The 18724-nt window shown below is 35.0% G+C and overlaps 1 protein-coding gene across 1 annotated transcript in view; it reads left to right on the top strand.

Annotated features, from left to right (window-relative positions):
- The window catches only part of LOC145270989 (uncharacterized), a 143002-nt gene that overhangs the window by 121649 nt on the left and 2629 nt on the right, over positions 1 to 18724 (top strand). Inside the window, exon 6 of the mRNA XM_080126525.1 lies at positions 9817 to 9873. The gene's annotated coding sequence lies outside the window, so the exon portion shown is untranslated. The remainder of the gene's footprint in view (positions 1 to 9816; positions 9874 to 18724) is intronic.

Genomic DNA, 18724 nt, shown 5'->3' with positions numbered 1-18724 from the left:
AAGCGAAGTTATTTTTCTACCTAATTGGATATGTTTTAGGGTTTTTATTTAATGTAACATGTTTATTCAGCTCGAAAAACAGTGTTTACCGATGTATTGGAAAATTTAAAATAATGGCGGCCGGCCGACTCTTTCTTTGACAAGGTAAGTTTGGGAAAAGTCATAAATAAAAACAAACTAGAAAAAATACGGTTAAAAACTCGGTGGGTTTTAAACAGTATTTTGCATATTTTTTTTTTTTAACTCCTTTTCCCAAACTTACCTTGTCAAAGAGAGAGTTGACCGCCATTTTAAATTTTCCAATACATCGGTAAACACTGTTTTTCGAGCTTAATAAACATATTACATTAAATAAAAACGCTAAAACATTATACAGTTAGGTAGAAAAGTAACTTATCTTTCTTTTGATAACATTTATTGGTACTTGTGCAGTTTAACCAAGACATTAAAAAAATGGAAATATCGAAAAGAGTTTAAATTGTATGTATCCGTTATGGAAGGTAGTTCTCCGAAAAAAATTTCACTTAATTTCATCAAGTAGTTTTTTTTTTTTTTTTTTTTTTTTTTTTTTTTTTGCAGCGAAAAAACAATGTTTTGATACCGAGCAAAATGTTCGATTTTTAGGAAGAAAAGCTTGTATTAGGGATGGGGATGGGGTGTCAGCGCTTTAACTGGAGTTATCTCCCTTTGGCATTTCTAAAATTCAAATAATTTTTTTAATCCAAGATGGCTGCCTTCAACGCGCTCTCATAAAAACGTGTTTTTCCGCTGTAAAAAAAAAAAAAAAAAAAACTACTTGATCAAATAATGTGCAATTTTCTTTTCAGAGAACTTCGTCCCATACCGGATACATACAATTTAAACTTTTTTCAATATTTTCATTTTTTTAATGTCTTGATTAAACTGTACAAGTACCGAAATTTTTTAACGATTTCACGGCAAATCAAGAACACGCCACGGGGAGATAACTCCAGTTAAAGCGCCGTCACTCCCTCCCCATCTTTAATACTTGCTTTTCTTCCTAAAAATCGAACCTTTTGCTCGGTATCATAACAAATTGTTTTTTCGATGTTTTCATTTTTTTTAATGTCTTGGTTAAACTGTACAAGTAACCATGTTATATGTTTGTTTCTTGACAACTTTTTAGAATTCATGTGTACAGTAATACAAACCCATTAAACTCGAGAAATGCACGATTAAATAAAATATTAAAAAAAACTAGTAATTTCTCTTTTAAAAGTGGGTTGTTTAATTTCTTTATGGATTATACTTCCAAAATAAACTATTAAAGTTGTTTTAAAAGTTCTCCAACTTCCAACGTAGACCCCTACTACCATGTCTCCTTCTCCAACATCAGGGGTCTTCGTTCTAACCTTCCAGAGGTTGAAACCCAATTACAGGAGACTAAACCAGACCTTTTATTTTTAAGTGAAACTGGCATTGGACAGGCTATTTCCCTAGATGAGCTTGCAATACTCTAACTTAACTTCTAAATCTGACCCCCAAGATCGCCATGGGCATGGAATATGTGCCTATATTAAAGATAGCTTTCCATGTGGGAGGGACATCTCCAGGGAAGATCCTAACTTACCCTATATGTGCTTCCGGGTTGCTTTAGCTCACACTACTGCATTTATATTTACTCTCTATCGCCCCCACAACAGCGGAGTTACTATCTTTCAAAGCATATCTGGGAAAATTGACCAAGTCCTTTCTGCTTATCCTTCAGCTAACATTCACGTATGTGGAGACTTCAATGTTCACAACGTCGAATGGTTGACCCACTCAAACAAAACCGATGATGAGGAGAGGTTCTGTCATGATTTCTCCATTGCCTATGACCTCACTCAGATTGTTCAGGAACCTACCCGTGTGCCCGATAATGACGGCCAGTATGCGAGCCTACTAGACCTTTTTCTCACAACTTGCCCTGAACTATGTTCAGTTTCTGTTCTGTCGCCTCTTGGATCTTCCGACCACTCTGTTGTATCAATTAAGATAAAAATGAAATGTAATAAGTCCCCAGACGTACCTCTTCATCGTACAGTATATCGATACACTAAGGCTGACTGGGATAGCTTCCGTACATTTATATCTGATCTACCTCTGCATTCCATGTTTAAAAAGGATGTGTCCTCTATAGTATTAGACCTGACTGAATGGTTAATTGTAGGTATTGACCATTTCATACCCTCTAAAAAGTTTCAGCAAAAACCTAACAGCCAGCCATGGTTCTCTCCAGAATGTGTTGCTGCCATTGCGCACAGAAATCACTTTTTCCACTGCTTCAAACGTAATAGATGTATGGAAACTAAAGCCGTTTTCAGGACTGCCAGCAACCATTGTAAGAAAGTAATAAGGAACGCAAGAGAGTTGTATGCTCAATCTGTTAAGTCCAAAGTAGCTTAGCAGCGGCTTGGTTCCCACCAGTTTTGGCAAATAGCAAACAGAATCCTGAACAGAAGCGTGTGCTCCATCCCAACTATTATCAATGGACCTGAGGTAATCTCGTCAGCATCAGACAAAGCCAAACTCTTTGTCAAGAACTTTGCAGCTAATTCTACCCTTTGCGACCAAGACCGCCAACCCCCAATATTTCCTCCTGTATCAGAAAACACGCTATGTGATATACGTATATCTGTACGTGATGTTGCGAAGCTAATCAAAAACCTTGATTCGAGTAAAGCAACTGGCCCTGACGGTATTCCAATTATAGTACTCAAAAAACTTCAACCAGAACTAGCGCCCATACTTACAAAACTGTTTAAACGTTGTCTTAAGGAGAATAGTTTCCCATCTCCCTGGAAAATCTCATCAGTATGCCCTGTATTTAAGAATTCAGGTGATCGCTCATCCCCCTCTCAGTACAGGCCAATAAGTCTCCTGTGCGTCATGAGTAAGTTGCTAGAATCTGTGTTAAATACAGAAGTAATCAACCATCTCAACAAAAATAACCTTCTTAGTGACACTCAATATGGTTTCCGTTCTGCTAGATCTACAGCAGATGTCCTTACAGTTATATCGCATACGATTAGCAAATCTCTCGACGGTGGCAATCTTTCTAGGGCAATTGCTCTTGACATATCTAAAGCCTTTGATAGGGTATGGCATAAAGGTTTACTTCATAAGATCGCTAGCTATGGTATAGCTGGAAAAGTCTTCTCAATTATTAAATCATTTCTTTCTGATAGGTTCATAAGAGTAGTAGTTGAGGGGCAAAAATCAGAAGCTCACAGTATTAATGCCGGTGTCCCTCAGGGATCCATCCTGGGCCCAACTCTTTTCCTGATCTACATTAATGATCTTCCAAATCACATCCTTACATCATTTGTAGACATTTATGCTGACGACACTACCATTTATGGTAGCACATCTAAGACAGTAAACGACCAAGTTCTCTCCAATTCTCTCTCCTCTGATCTTGAGCACGTAGTACAATGGGGAAAGGAGTGGCTGGTTACTTTTAATGCATCTAAAACCAAGCTTCTATCTTTACATCATCAACATTCTAATCCACATTTGTCATCAATTGAAATGAATGGCTCTCGTCTTTAGGAGGCCTCAAGTTTTGACAAGCTTCTGGGCTTGACCATTACTCCTGATCTTAAATGGAACACGTACATCAAATCTGTTGCCAAGGCCGCTGGAAAAATGGTGGGATCTTTCTATCGATCCGGTAGATATCTCACTGCTGATGCTATTCTCTATCTATATAAGAGCCAGGTACGTCCAAGGATGGAATACTGTTGCCACATCTGGGCAGGAGCTGCTAGAAAGGACTTGGCCTGCCTTGATAGAGTTCAAAATAGACTTCGTAGCCTCGTAGGAGATGTCCTTTTCTCCTCCTTGCAACCTCTATCTCACAGAAGAGATGTTGCGAGTTTGTCTCTGATGTATCGTTATTTTCATGGAAAGTGTTCAACTGAGCTTCAATCTATGGTCCCCCTCGCCAAACTTTCACAAGAAACACTCGTCTAGCTGTAAACACTATCAATAATTTCCCCCACTCTTTATCTGTGCCTAAACCTAAACGTAGATTCCATGAACAAAGCTTCTTTCTTAGAACTGCACGCCTGTGGAATTGTCTTCCGTTTTCCTGCTTTCCGGCTGACTACAATATGGTTGTCTTCAAGTCTTGATGAGCCGTTCCATATAAGTTATCAAATTTACCAAATTTTCATTACTAATGATTACTATATTGTCCAATTTCTACTGTACACTCTTTAACCCTTATCCTTGAGTGGCCTCTGGGCCTTGATAATGTGGTGATGCCTATGTAAAAAAAAAAAAAAAAGTGAAATATTATTTTTTTTTTAACAGTAATGAAATTAATTGAATTTTACGAGTTCGGTATTTTTCAATTTTTAAACTTTAAAAATCTATCAAAATTTTTCTATTGATTCTATTTTTATGATATTTTCAGGGTCAATGTGAAATTTTATGCTCTTTCCAATAAACCGAATATAATATTTTAGACAAACGTTTTTTTTAATTCACGACCCCCCCCATTTTGAAATATGTATTAAAAAGTAAATAATTAATTTACTCACCAAAGTTTTATATATCACAAATTGAAGATAAAAGATCAATAAATAATAAACTGACACACACTCACACATACATGCAAACTCACACACATACACGCACACAAACTCACACACATACAGATGCAAATTCGTACACAATCACACACACACTCACACAAACGCAAACCCACACACACACTCACACACATACATACATAGACGCAAATTCTCACTCACACACACACAAATTCACACAAATGCAAACCCACACACACAAACTCACACACAAATTCACACACACTCACACACATACATAGACGCAAATTCTCACTCACACACACACAAATTCACACAAACGCAAACCCACACACACAAACTCACACACACAAACTCACACACACACGCACACACTCACACACAGACATAGACGCAAATTCTCACTCACACACACACAAATTCACACAAACGCAAACCCCCACACACAAACTCTCACACACACACACAGACATAGATGCAAATTCTCACTCTCACACACACAAATTCACACAAACCCAAACCCACACACACAAACTCACACACACAAACTCACACACACAAACTCACACACACACACAAATTCACACACACAAATTCACACACACAAACTCACACACACAAATTCACACACACACACACAAACTCACACACACAAACACACACACACAAATTCACACACACAAACTCACACACACAAATTCACACACACACAAACTCACACACACAAATTCACACACACACACAAATTCACACACACAAATTCACACACACAAACTCACACACACAAATTCACACACACACACAAACTCACACACACAAACTCACACACACAAATTCACACACACACACACACAAATTCACACACACACACAAACTCACACACACAAACTCACACACACAAATTCACACACACAAATTCACACACACAAACTCACACGCACAAATTCACACACACACACACAAACTCACACACACAAACTCACACACACAAATTCACACACACACACACACACACACACACAAACTCACACACACAAATTCACACACACACACACACACACACACACAAACTCCAAGTAAGCAAAGCAATCTCTTTTTCATGCCCAAAATCACAATTACATTCTGCCGCTCTCACCAAAAACACTCTGCTTATATGCAGTCACGAAACATTTAATGTGTAGAGTTTGTAAAAATTGTACCTTTAGACTACGTTAATATGCGTGTTTACCCAATTCATCAACTTGGTTTGGCAATTCATCATGGTGGGACTGGCACCCGAATAGCATTTACAACTTGCAAACGATCAGTTTATTGAGAAAAACATTTGATGAACGAATAATTTCTCGAAATGAACCTGTCAGTTGACCACTGTTTGTGTGCAACCTCATTATATTATTTTCTTTGGGAATATGTAAAGTCTTACGCTGATAAACAAGACACAGTAGACCACTTGGAAGACAGCATTCCATGTGGTATTGCCGAAACATAGTCTAATTTAATGTGTAGCGTTTGTGAAAATTGGACCGTTAGATTTTGCCATAGACGTTAGCAAGTTACATTACTTTAGTGGTACGGCCTTCTATTTATGTAGGCCATGCTCAACTACATTAATATGCGTGTTTACCCTATAGTGATTAATCAATCAAAATTTATGAACTTTTCTTTCTATTCTCATCCGTTTTTCATTTTATTTTCAGACGAAAACATTTCTTTTTCCTTTCCAATTCAGTCAAGCAATTGATATTCTTTGTTTAAAGTTAGATTTTTCTATAATCATCTTGGAAGGTCAAAAATGGTTCAAAATTCGAAATAATACACAAGATATTTATAGAAATCCAACCAATAATTGTCACTGTCACACTTCCTGACATTTATCGGATGGATTTTTATTTGTATTTTGTTATCATTAAAAATTAAAAAATTGTAGCCATTTTTCTAACACTCTGAAGACATGTTTTTGTTTCAATTGAATGTTTAGCAACTCGACTGGATACGAGTTCATTTTCGAACCGAATAAAAGCTTTAAAATACGTTAAAAAACACAAAACTTATCCAGGTAGGTAGAAGAGTAATTGTTTTACTTTTGGTAACATTCATTTGCTGTATATTTGTATTTTTTACCCTTTTTTTTTCGTTTTTGCTTCTCTGCTAAAACGGTTTATAGAATAAGGGACAACGCAATGGAGTTCAATTCTGTATCAATAAACAACTTTATTTGTTATCCTCGTTAGTAGCGTTAGTAGAAGAGAGAAACGGGTTAGTAGGTGGAAGTATTCTTGTGTAAAGATAGAATTAATATATCTTCACAAGATTTCCAGCTACGGTATAACTGGAAATGTTTTCTCAATCATTAAATCATTTCTCTCCGATAGGCTCATAAGAGTAGTGGTAGATGGATAAAAATCGGAGGCCTGCAATATAAATGCTGGAGTCCCTCAGGGGTCAATCCTGGGCCCAACTCTCTTCCTGATCTACATCAATGACCTCCCAAAACACATACTTAAATCATTCGTTGACATCTATGCTGATGACACGACCATCTACGGCAACACATCAAAGGCTGTAAATGACAAAGCTCTCTCTGATTCTCTCTCCTCTGATCTCGAGCGCGTTGTTCAGTGGGGGAAGATGTGGCTGGTTACCTTTAATGCATCCAAAACCAAACTCCTATCCTTACATCATCAACGCTCTGATCCTCATCTGGCATCAATTGTGATGGATGGCTCTCGTCTGGGTGAGGCCCCGTGTTTTGACAAGCTTCTGGGTTTGACCTTTACTCCTGATCTGAAATGGAACACGTACATCAAGTCTGTTGCCAAGGTGGCTGGAAAGATGGTGGGATCCTTCTACCGCTCCAGAAGATATCTCACTACTGATGCAATTCTCTATCTATATAAAAGCCAAGTACGTCCAAGGATGGAATACTGTTGCCATATCTGGGCAGGAGCTGCCAAAAACAGCCTATCATGCCTTGACAGAGTACAAAATAGACTTCGTGGCTTAGTGGGGGATGCCCTTTTCTCTACCCTGCAACCCCTCTCCCACAGAAGAGACGTTGCAAGCCTATCCTTGTTTTATCGTTATTTTCATGGCAGGTGCTCGTCTGAACTCCAATCCCTGGTCCCCCTCACCAATCTTTCACAAAAAACACCCGTCTAGCTGAATCCACTGTGAAAAATTTCCCCCACTCTATATCTGTGCCTAAATCAAAACGCGGATTCCATAAACAAAGCTTCTGTCTTAGAACTGCACACCTATGGAACTCTGTTCCATCTGCCTGCTTCCCTCCGGACTACAACTTGGATGTGTTCAAGTCCAATGTTAACAAATTCCTAATGAACCGCCCCCTTAAGTAAACACTTCATCAAATCTCCACACTAACGTAATGTACTTGCAATAACCCTTATCCCTGAGTGGCTTCCGGGCCTTGATAAGTGGTGATCACTGTGTAAAAAAAAAAAGAAAAAAATATTGCCGGCTTGTTGAAGAGAGAACAGCTCAGTCGACACGTGTTTATAGCTAGTCGTCTCCGGGATGAAGGAAGCTGTCTAAAGGAGAAAGAAAGGGCAAAGGTATTCAGGGTGTTGACGTGTGAGTTGTATGGGCGAGAACAGTTAAGCTTAAACATGGAAAAGTAAAGGACTAGTTGTTAAAACTGGAAAAGAAAAGGACAAGATATTCTAGTAAAAATATAATAAATTAATAACTTAATATAATCATATATATTTTTTTTTCTTTTTTTTTATAAGCAGTAGTTTCTTTTCGAAAACGGAATTCTAAAATTCGAAAATAAGGGTTGTTGCCTGATGAGGTGTCTAGTTATTAAATACTAGTAAACCGAAACATGCTCATGACTGTGTAGCAACAAACTACTGCTTATTTAAAGACAAATGTAACCTGCTCTACTTCTGTATTGAGCACTCTTGTATGAACCTCGTTATATTTCACTGGTTACCCTACCTTTGGAAAATAGCAACCTCAAATTATATATATATACGAGAGAAACGCAATGGAGTTTCATTTTATATTTATAAACAACTTTATTTGTTATCTTCGTTAGTAGCGTGTACAAGAGAGAAACAGGTTAGTAGGTTTAAGTGTTCTTGTGTAAAGATAGATATAATATATTGCCGGCTTGTTGAGGAGATAATAGTTCAGTTCACATGTGTTTATAGAATAGAAAAATATAGAATGGAGTTTCATTTTATATAAATAAACAACTTTATTTGTTATCTTCGAATCGTTATGTCGAATCGTGGGAGTCTGAAAGTGTACAAAGAAAAAAATCTGTGGAGCCTCATTTCCATGTGAAAGTCGATTACTGAATCTTGTAGCAGACGAAAATTATAACAAGCTATAGAATAACAGATAACGAAATGGAGTTTCATTCTAAGATTTAATAAACAACTTTATTTGTTATCTTTGTTAGTAGCGTTAGTAGAAGAGAGAGGAACGGGTTATTAGGTTGAAGTGTTCTTGTGTAAAGATAGAATTAATATATTGCTGTCTTGTTGAAGAGAGAACAGCTCAGTTCACACGTGTTTATAGCTAGTCGTCTCCGGGATGAAGGAAGCCATCTAAAGGAGAAAGAAAGGGCAAAGGTATTCAGGGTGTTGACGTGTTTTCATGGGAGCGTATGTGTGTGTTTGTGTATGTGTGTGTGTGTGTGTGTGTGTGTGTGTGTGTGTGTGTGTACTTTAGCATGATAAAGAATGTTCGTTTGGGTACCGCACGTGGAAACGAATGAGAGTTTGCAAAGTCGCCATATTAGCTTGTAATACTCACGTTCTGCCTGGAGCCGAAGTGTGCTTCTGGGCAAAGCAACAAGAAAGAGGATTAATGGTTTCAGATTTCGGTCACGTGATAGAGAGCTGGCTTGTGATTGGACAAGCGATAGAAAAAATTGATTTCAAATCTCGAGTTGTGAGAAGTAGCTCCTGCCTGTGTGTAGGGAGTCTCGCCTGCTACAGGTTTTATCATTAGAAGTTATCTACTTCCGGTTTTGTCTTGGGATACGTGACCAGATTCACAGGACAAATTCTATAACGTTAGCAATTACATGACTTAGTTCCTAGGCCTTCTTAATATTATTACAGAGACGTTGGGAGATTACGTGACTTTGTTGATAAAGCCTTCAGTTTACGTAGGCCATTCTCGACTATGTTAATGTGTTTACCTAATAGTGCTTAATCAATTAAAATTAGTGAACTTTTTTCTATTCTTATCTGTTTTTGTTTTTTTGTTTTTTTTTCAGGCGAAATGTTTCCTTCCTTACAATACCAATCACGCGAGTGATATTTTGTCCTTAAAAGTAAGATTTTCAATCTTTTGTTCCACAAATCAAATTTTATATAAAAAATGTCGGCACTTCTACACTATTGGGACGAAATTTCGGAAATCATAATACCGAATTGTATCTGCGTATTCCTTGCATTATTAAGATGATTATATCCAAAAATTACGATTATATCCAAAAATTACGAAAATCGATGAGGTAGAAAATTATTAATTAAAGAAAATTAAAAATAGAATTTGACGAAAACGTTCAGAAGACACAGGAGAGTTCAAAAGAAAAGTAATTTTCTGTTTTGAATTAAACACAATGGTGGCAATTTTCCACCTGTTAACACAATTAAAGTTGTTTTTTAATAATTCAGTAATATTCAGGTAATTTCGACTGCATAATTTGGAAGCTACCATTGTAACTTGTTACAGAATTGACAAAAAATCAGTAGAAACCATTGTTTTATATCTGAAAACTCCATTTATCGACTACAAAATGTCGTCCCAATAGTGTAGAAGTATCTTTTTATTGGCAAACTCGATTCTATTCAAAGCAGAACTAATTATGTTTGAAAATAAATTGGCGCTCAGTTAAAATAACATATTTAAAAAAAAATACAGAAAAATTGGTAATGTCATTACATTATTTGCGGGTGATACGAGAAAAATAAGGAACACTTCTACACTATTGGGACGAGATTTTGTTGTCGATAAATGGAGTTTTCAGATGAAAAAAACTATGGTTTCAACTGATTTTTTTTAAGGCTAGTGTCATCCCCACTCTTTCACCAGTTGGTTGAGGACGATAGTCGACTTCGGAACCCTTCCACTAAAGTTACTGGTATGGGGTGGGGAAGTGACCAAATTATCGGTTGATCGTCTAGTTATATATCCTGGACCAATTCGTTGTGTACCCTCTTAACGATGAACGTCGTCGAAAGAGAGCCGTGGATTTTTTTGTGTAGTAAAAGAAAAAAAACACAGGATAAAACGATTCTAAATATATATTAACAAAAAAAAAAACAGTACAGTTCTTATAATTCTTTCAGAGTCCTGAAGGAAGTGATGTGTTATTATGCTAAGAATATGGTCGAAGGCATCAGCTTGTAACCTTGTGGAGTGTCGGTCTCTGGGTATCTGAAGAAATGTGTCAAGTCAAGAGCCAACTCTGCTTTGACTGTGTTCCTCTCTGCGCATCTCTTCTCCAAGAAATTCTTGAGCATTCTCCTGAAATGTGTTTTAAGTCAAAAGCCCACTCTGCTCTGACTTTCTGTGTTCTCTCTATCTTTCCATCTGAGAGTCTGTCGTCTGCGCATTTCCCAGTCAAGAGCCCGCTCTGCTCTGCGCATTCTCCCTTTTTGTCAATCTGACTGGTTGATATATATATATATATAAACAATTATATCGCCCTCTGAACATCACGCGGATATTATTTCTTTTTTGTTTAGAAATTCAATTCTCAGTCCATAATCTAAATTATCATTTACAAAAACAACACAATGGCTCGCTTCAAAGATCTGATCGAATGCAAATAAACAATTAGTAAATACAGTTTTTGTTAACCTTTAACACAGAGTTCTCAGGTTTCTTAAACAACTTGATACTAAGTGGTTTTGCCTTTCTTCCTAACGGGGGGGGGGCATCACTTTGTTACACTAGCATTGTCAAGCATTTTTTTTGTAAGGTAGCATTTTTTTAAAGGCTAGCATTTTCTAGCGTTTTTTTAAGGCTAGCATTTAGTGGTTTTGGGCTTTTTTTTTTAGTTTAGCATGTTTTAGTGTTTTTTGTTTTTAAAGGCTAGCAGGTTTGAAGGCTCTGTCTAGCGTTTTTTTAAAGGCTAGCATTGTCTAGCGTTTTTTTAAGGCTAGCATTGTCTAGCTGTTTTAGGGAGGGTTTGAGAGGCTAAGCCTTTTTAGCGTTAAGCTTTAGCGGTTTTTTTAAGGCTAGCATTGTCTAGCGGTTTTTAAAGGCTAGCATTGTCTAGCGGTTTTTAAAGGCTAGCATTGTCTAGCAGTTTTTAAAGGCTAGCATTGTCTAGCGGTTTTGGGGAGAGTGAGAGGCTAATTAGCGTTTTTAAAGGCTTTAGCGGGTTTTTACAAAGGCTAGCATTGTCTAGCGTTTTTAAAGGCTAGCATTGTCAAGCAATTTTTTGTAAGGTAGCATTTTTTAAAGGCTAGCATTTTCTAGCGTTTCTTTTAAAGGCTAGCATTGTCTTGTGGTTTTGGGTTTTTTTTGAGAGGTTATCATTTTTTAGTGTTTTTTGTTTTTAAAGGCTAGCAGGTTTGAAGGCTCTGTCTAGCGTTTTTTTTTTTAGGCTAGCATTGTCTAGCGGTTTTAAGGAGGGTTTGAGAGGCTAAGCGTTTTTAAAGGCTTTAGCGGGTTTTTTTTTAAGGCTAGCATTGTCTAGCGTTTTTTAAGGCTAGCATTGTCTAGCGGTTTTTAAAGGCTAGCATTGTCTAGCGGTTTTTAAAGGCTAGCATTGTCTAGCGGTTTTTAAAGCCTAGCATTGTCTAGCGATTTTTGGGAGGGTTTGAGAGGCTAATTAGCGTTTTTAAAGGCAGCGGGTTTTTACAAAGGCTAGCATTGTCTAGCGTTTTTAAAGGCTAGCATTGTCTAACGGTTTTTAAAGGCTAGTATTGTCTAGCGGTTTTTTTAAGACTAGCATTGTCTAGCGGTTTTTTTTAAGGCTAGCATTGGCTAGCGTTTTTTTGTGTTTTTGTTTTTAAGGCTAACGGTTTTTTCTTTTATTTATATTTTTTTTTGAGAGGCTAGCATTGTCGAGCGTTTTTAAAGGCTAGCATTGTCTAGCGGTGTTTTTTGAGAGAAAAGCCATTGTATTTGGAGGAGGATGCATTGGCCTGTTACGTAAGATGGACGAAAGTTGATGTAACTGAAGTGAGTTGGACATTTTTAATTTGCATTACCGATTTAAAGATTCGTCGTTCTATAGAAGAATTTTGAAGGACAATTCAAGTGCCGGACTTTGAAATTTTTTGTTGTCGTGAAAAGAGTGAATTATGAATCGAGTCTGACTATAGAGGCGTGTGTTGTTCACTTTTAGAATAAAAGTTGAATAAGCGTATGGTGGCGCGAAGGAACCAGATAAACAATATGTATTTAAATTTTAAATGATTTCTCAATTGTTTTTTTATAAAAATTAATCTTAATGAGAAAGTAAAAATAAACAAAGTGTTCAAAGTTCGTAAGGATGATGTGCGCGAGAGTGGATTTAACGTCGGAAAGGGATCCGACGGAGCCAATGACTATCCCATGCTGTAGATTTGCTGTGACTCTGGCGACTGATCTTTTGTTGCGACGGCTAGTGTTTTTATAATGGTGGCACGGACGTAGTTTAGAACAAAGGGCAAATTGATAATTAGCTTATATTTTGCTATTTTAATTGTGTTTGTTTATTGTGTCTTAATGCGTTGTAGGGAATCGTCTGTTTGGTGTATGTATGCATGTGTTATATTGATTTAAAGCTGAAAAGTTGTCAATGTAATCTAGTCGTGTTGAATTGTTGCAATGTTTTGTGTAATAATTGTTTACGTTAATATGCTGCCTGAGTTGCGTTTACTGCGGTGTTTCTGTTTTATATTTTGTTTTTTGTTTTTTCTTTTGCTGTGCAGCCTTATCTGGTGGTTTTCTTGGTTGAAGTGATGTGTGAGCTATTCTATTGATGTGTGCATACGAAAGAAATGTGCTTTGAAGTTGCCGTGTGAATCTAGTGAGTTCATATCTATTGCATCAACGAACGGATTTTTCTCAACGTCGCCATTATTGACGCTGTCGCAGCTGCTGCTTTTCTGGTTTATCATGTAAATATAGAAAATATATGCGAATATAACAGTTGTTAAGTTATAGAAATCGTTGAGTTACTAGATAATTTGAGTTTGTTTGACTATACACATAGATTCAAAATAGTTGTAAAAAACAAATATGTAACAAATCTCATCAAAGTTACTTTTCTACTAAACTGGATATGTTTTTAGCAGTGGCGGCTCGTGCCTGGAGCTGTGGAACTGCAGCACCCCCAAGTCATTTCTACTCATTATTATCGATACACGTTAAAAAGAATACGTTTATCTTTTTTCTTTCTGTGTGATAATATATCATTTTATATATATATATATATATATATATATATATATATATATATATATATACATATATATACAGGGTGGCCGAAAAGTCCCAGGACACTATACATGTATTTTTAATAAAACACAGTATTTTTTAATGAAACACACAGAAAACATATATATTCAACAAAAAAAGAGAACTTTATTAGAAACAAAGCAGAAAACAACTAGAGTAATTTAGTGGTCTAGGGGATCAGTGAACCCAAACAGCAGCAATTAAGCGCTCCTCAACAGTAAATACACTGATGTCAGTCATAACAGTAATTTACTGGTCTAATCATAGTTAACAGCATTAAAATTTAAAAAATAGAGTGTCCTGGGACTTTTCGGCCAGTGTCCTGGGACTTTTCGGCCAGTGTCCTGGGACTTTTCGGCCACCCTGTATATATATATATAATCCTGAAGCTTAATGTCGATAATTGTCCCCATACTCATATAAGCATAAAAGCAAAACTTTGCTTGGAGCTGCGAAATTCACAGTTACACATTCTTAGTGAAATTCGCTTGTGCGCATGCCCGATCTAGACGGCAAATGTGAGCCAATTTGGAACTGTAGTTTTCGCTGTTCCAAACGCTCGTGCAATGCGATGCTTGCGCGTTTTCGCTTATTTTCTTTTTAAGAGGCTTATTTACAAATGTTTTCTTTTTATTATTATTAAAAAGTGTAACTTGTTCTTGTAAATAAAATCTCCACCTTAAAAAAAATTCCCACACTTTAAAATGCGATTTAAGCAGACAAAAATATACAATATGCCAAACTTTTTTTTTAATTAAAAGTGTTCGGGCTTTTAGCCTTGAAGCTACCAACGCGACTAATGTTATTTTTTTTTTTACCTATATGGCTTATTTTTTTTTTTTTTAAGTAGCTTGAAATCTATTTATTTTGTAGTAGTTTAACTTTACCGAATAAAAAATATTTACATTTTTTTCTATAGAAAAACGATCTAGACGGCCGATATGAGCCAATTTGGAACTGTAGTTTTCGCAGTTCCAAACGCTCGTAAAATGCGGTGTTTGCGCGTTTTCGCTTTTTTATTAAGAGGCTTGTTTACAAATGTTTTCCTTTTATTATTATTAAAAAGTGTAACGTGTTCTTGTAAATAAAATCTCCACCTTAAAAAAAATTCCCATACTTTAAAATGCGATTTAAGCAGACAAAATATACAATATACCAAACTTTTTTTTTATTAAAAGTGTTCGGGCTACCAACGCGACTAATGTTATTTTTGTTTTTTACCTATACGGCTTATTTTTTTTTTGTTTTTTAATTAGTTTGAAATCTATTTACTTTGTAGTAGTTAAAATTTACAGAATAAAAAACATTTACATTTTTTTCTGAAGAAAAGCGAAGAAAATTTTATTTTTAAAATACATTTTAGTTAGAAATGTTTTTACCTTATATATATGTATATATAAATATATATGCATATATATATACACACATGTATATGTACACACACATATATATACACACACACATATATACATATATATATACTCACACATACATATATATACACACACACATATATATACACATATATACGCGCATATATATATACACACACGATATATATACACACATATATATACATATATATACACACACATATATACACACACACATGTACACACACATTATATATATACACCCACATTACATATATACACACACGCATTATATATATATATATATATATATATATATACACACACACATACACACACATTATATATATACATATATATAAGCTTTAGCATTTATTTACCTTCCACGAGTACAATGTAAGAAGTTTTACACTTTGAACAAAGTTTTTTAAATTAAAATGTGCAATAACAAGACGAGTAAGTAAACCCGTTTTTATAATAAGCAAATAGTAAATAGCAAAGTTTGTTTTTGTTTTTATATAAAAAGTTGTGAAAAGATTTGTAAATCAAATTATGTATCTTTAAATGTTTTTTGTTTGCTCATAGTACAAACATGTAAACTTTTTATTCTATATTTTATTTACAAAGTTTTGTTATAAACACACATTTTTAAATTTTAAATAAAACTGTTATCCAATAAAACCATTTTTAAATGGTAAACTCCTAACTTTACCATCATTTGCGGGCAAGTAAATTTCAAAGATTTTGTTTTTATGAAAAAATAAATAATTAAAAAATTGTAAATAAAATGTATTTATAAAATGTTTTTCGTTTGTTTTCCTGTGGAAAAAGCCCGTAAAATTTTATTTAATCTGTAAAGTTTAAAAGAAATATATTTGTATATTTTTTTATTACTCTGTAAAGTGTACACAATTTAAAATAGTGTTTTATTAAAATGTTTTTGCGTATTACCCCTTTTTCGACGACTTATAATGGCAAGGTTAAAAATATTTGTATTAAAAAAAGCAATTTTAATGACAAGCTTATTTTGTTATACGCCTATTTTTAATTAACAACAAGCTTTTTATAAATAAAACCGTTGTTAAATAGTAAAACTTTTTTCATTAATAAAAATCTGTGTCCTGAAAGTTATAAAAGTATGATTCAACTCAGTTAGAACTTCCGGTTCAGTTGAATCGCAAAAAGCGGATCACATAAACATTGTATTCCTTCTACCTTAATTGATATTCTACTAATAGACTACCTAGTACTTACCTTTCCCAACACAGTTGATATAAACAGAATTTAACCATGGCCTCCTTGCAAGAAATAACTTCTGCGACAGTAAATGAACTTCAACAGATTGAGTTTTCACAGCTGTCTCTCCATGATAAAGTTGAAATTAAGAAAAGCCGTTCAATTAAAATATCTCAGCGAGGCATTAGCAACAACAAAGTGTATATTCGTAGCTTTAATGGTACCGACGGAAAAGTTTGCTTTGCGGCTGTGAACTAAAAAAGGCATTGTTCTGTGTTCCTTGTTTGTTGTTAGGGGTGATGTAACGTGGGCAAAAGATAGTTTCAGAACTATTAGCAAAATGAAAGATAGAACTGAAAAGCATGAGAAGCACGTTGACAATGTAGTTTCCCTATCAATTTGTGGGACCATAAATATTAAAGAAAAACTTAGTGAGGCCTACAGACTTTCAATCACTCATCATAACATGAATATTAAGAAGAACCGTGAAATTTTATCTAAAATAATAGATTGTATTTTCTTTTGCGGGAACTTTGAAACTCCCTTACAAGGACATGATGAAAAAGATGATTCAGTAAATCCAAGTGTATTTAGAGGATTTTTAAATTTTGCATCTTAATTAGATCCAGAGTTAAAGAATCACTTAGAAACCAGTAATGTCTTCAAAGGTGTTTCCAAGACTATTCAGAATGACATACTTGACTGCCTTTTACAAATATACCATGATGAAATAAAGGCAGAAATTAGCAAAGCTTCCTTTGTAGCTGTTATGGCTGATGATACAACAGATGTGTCTGAACATACACAAATGATCATTGTTTTACGGTACGTCTTGGATGAAAAAATACTTGAATGCTTTTGGGGATTCTTTATTCCAGAAAACCAAACCGTTGATGGGATATCAAAACGTATTCTACAACAATTAGATATAATCGTACAAGGGAATCGTCAAAAACTGATAGCTCAGACATTTGATGATGCAAATGTCATGAAAGGCAAAAAAGCTGGTGTCCAGGCGAAAATAAAAGCAGTTTATAGTAATGCGCATTTCACTCACTGTTATGCGCATCAACTTAATTTAATAATGAGGAATGCAGCAAGCATTACACGAAATGCTAGAATATTTATCTCTAAACTTTTGGCTATTCCGACTTTCTTTTCTAGATCACCACATTCTCAAGAAGCATCTGGATGTAAGCATTCTACCTTCATCCGCCACAAGGTGGAACTTTATCATACATAGAGTTCATGAAAATGTTAAAGCATTAAAAAAACTGTCACTGAAATTCAGTCAACATCATATGTAGATGAGACCGTTGCAGAAGCGACAGGAATTCTGAAATATTTGAACGATGAAAATTTCATATTTTGGTTTGAGCTATTTCATAAAATTATGTCTCATGTTGCAATTATTTCTCGGGAAATTAGCATATATAAAGTCAATGAATACATAACAAATTTCAAAACTGCTATTTTAGAGATAAGAAACACCAAATACTGTGAAAATCATTCACAAACACTCAAGGGCGAAGCTAAAGAACCGTGTGACTATATATCTGTTGATATAACGGACAGATATTCTTCAACTAAACATTTAATACTTGCTAAATTGTTTTACAAGATAAGCTTTTCTAGTTTTAAGAACAAAACTACCTACAGAAGAGATATCCTTGACAACTGAAGCATATCCCATGATTGACAAAGAAAAGTTTGAAACTGAGCTGGAAATATTTTATAGTAGGTCAGATATCCATGAGTATTGCAAAGTAATTGATCTGAAATTTATTTTGGAAAAAAAATTTAAACGATGTTCTTAGTGAAATCACAAAACCCATAAAAATTATCTTGACAATTCCCATGACTACATGTAGAACGTTGTTTTTCAACTCTGAAAAGAAAAAAAAACATGGGTTGCGAAAGACTAAATGAACTTGCAGTGCTTTCAATTGATAAAAAAGTTCTTCAGCAGTCATTCAGAAGTTAAGGAGAAAATTATCAATCTTTTCTCACAAATTAAAACAAGGAGAATGAAGTTTACTTTCAAATGAATGTAATAAGTAAAATATTTAAAAAATTTACATCTATTTAGGATTCCTTTAAGTTATTGTATTT

The sequence above is a fragment of the Euprymna scolopes genome, chromosome 46, assembly GCF_053919585.1.
Source record: "Euprymna scolopes isolate OS-2025 chromosome 46, ASM5391958v1, whole genome shotgun sequence".
Classification (NCBI taxonomy): domain Eukaryota; kingdom Metazoa; phylum Mollusca; class Cephalopoda; order Sepiida; family Sepiolidae; genus Euprymna; species Euprymna scolopes.
Note: the sequence above shows the minus strand (reverse complement) of the source record. Positions and strands in the feature narration are given on the sequence as shown.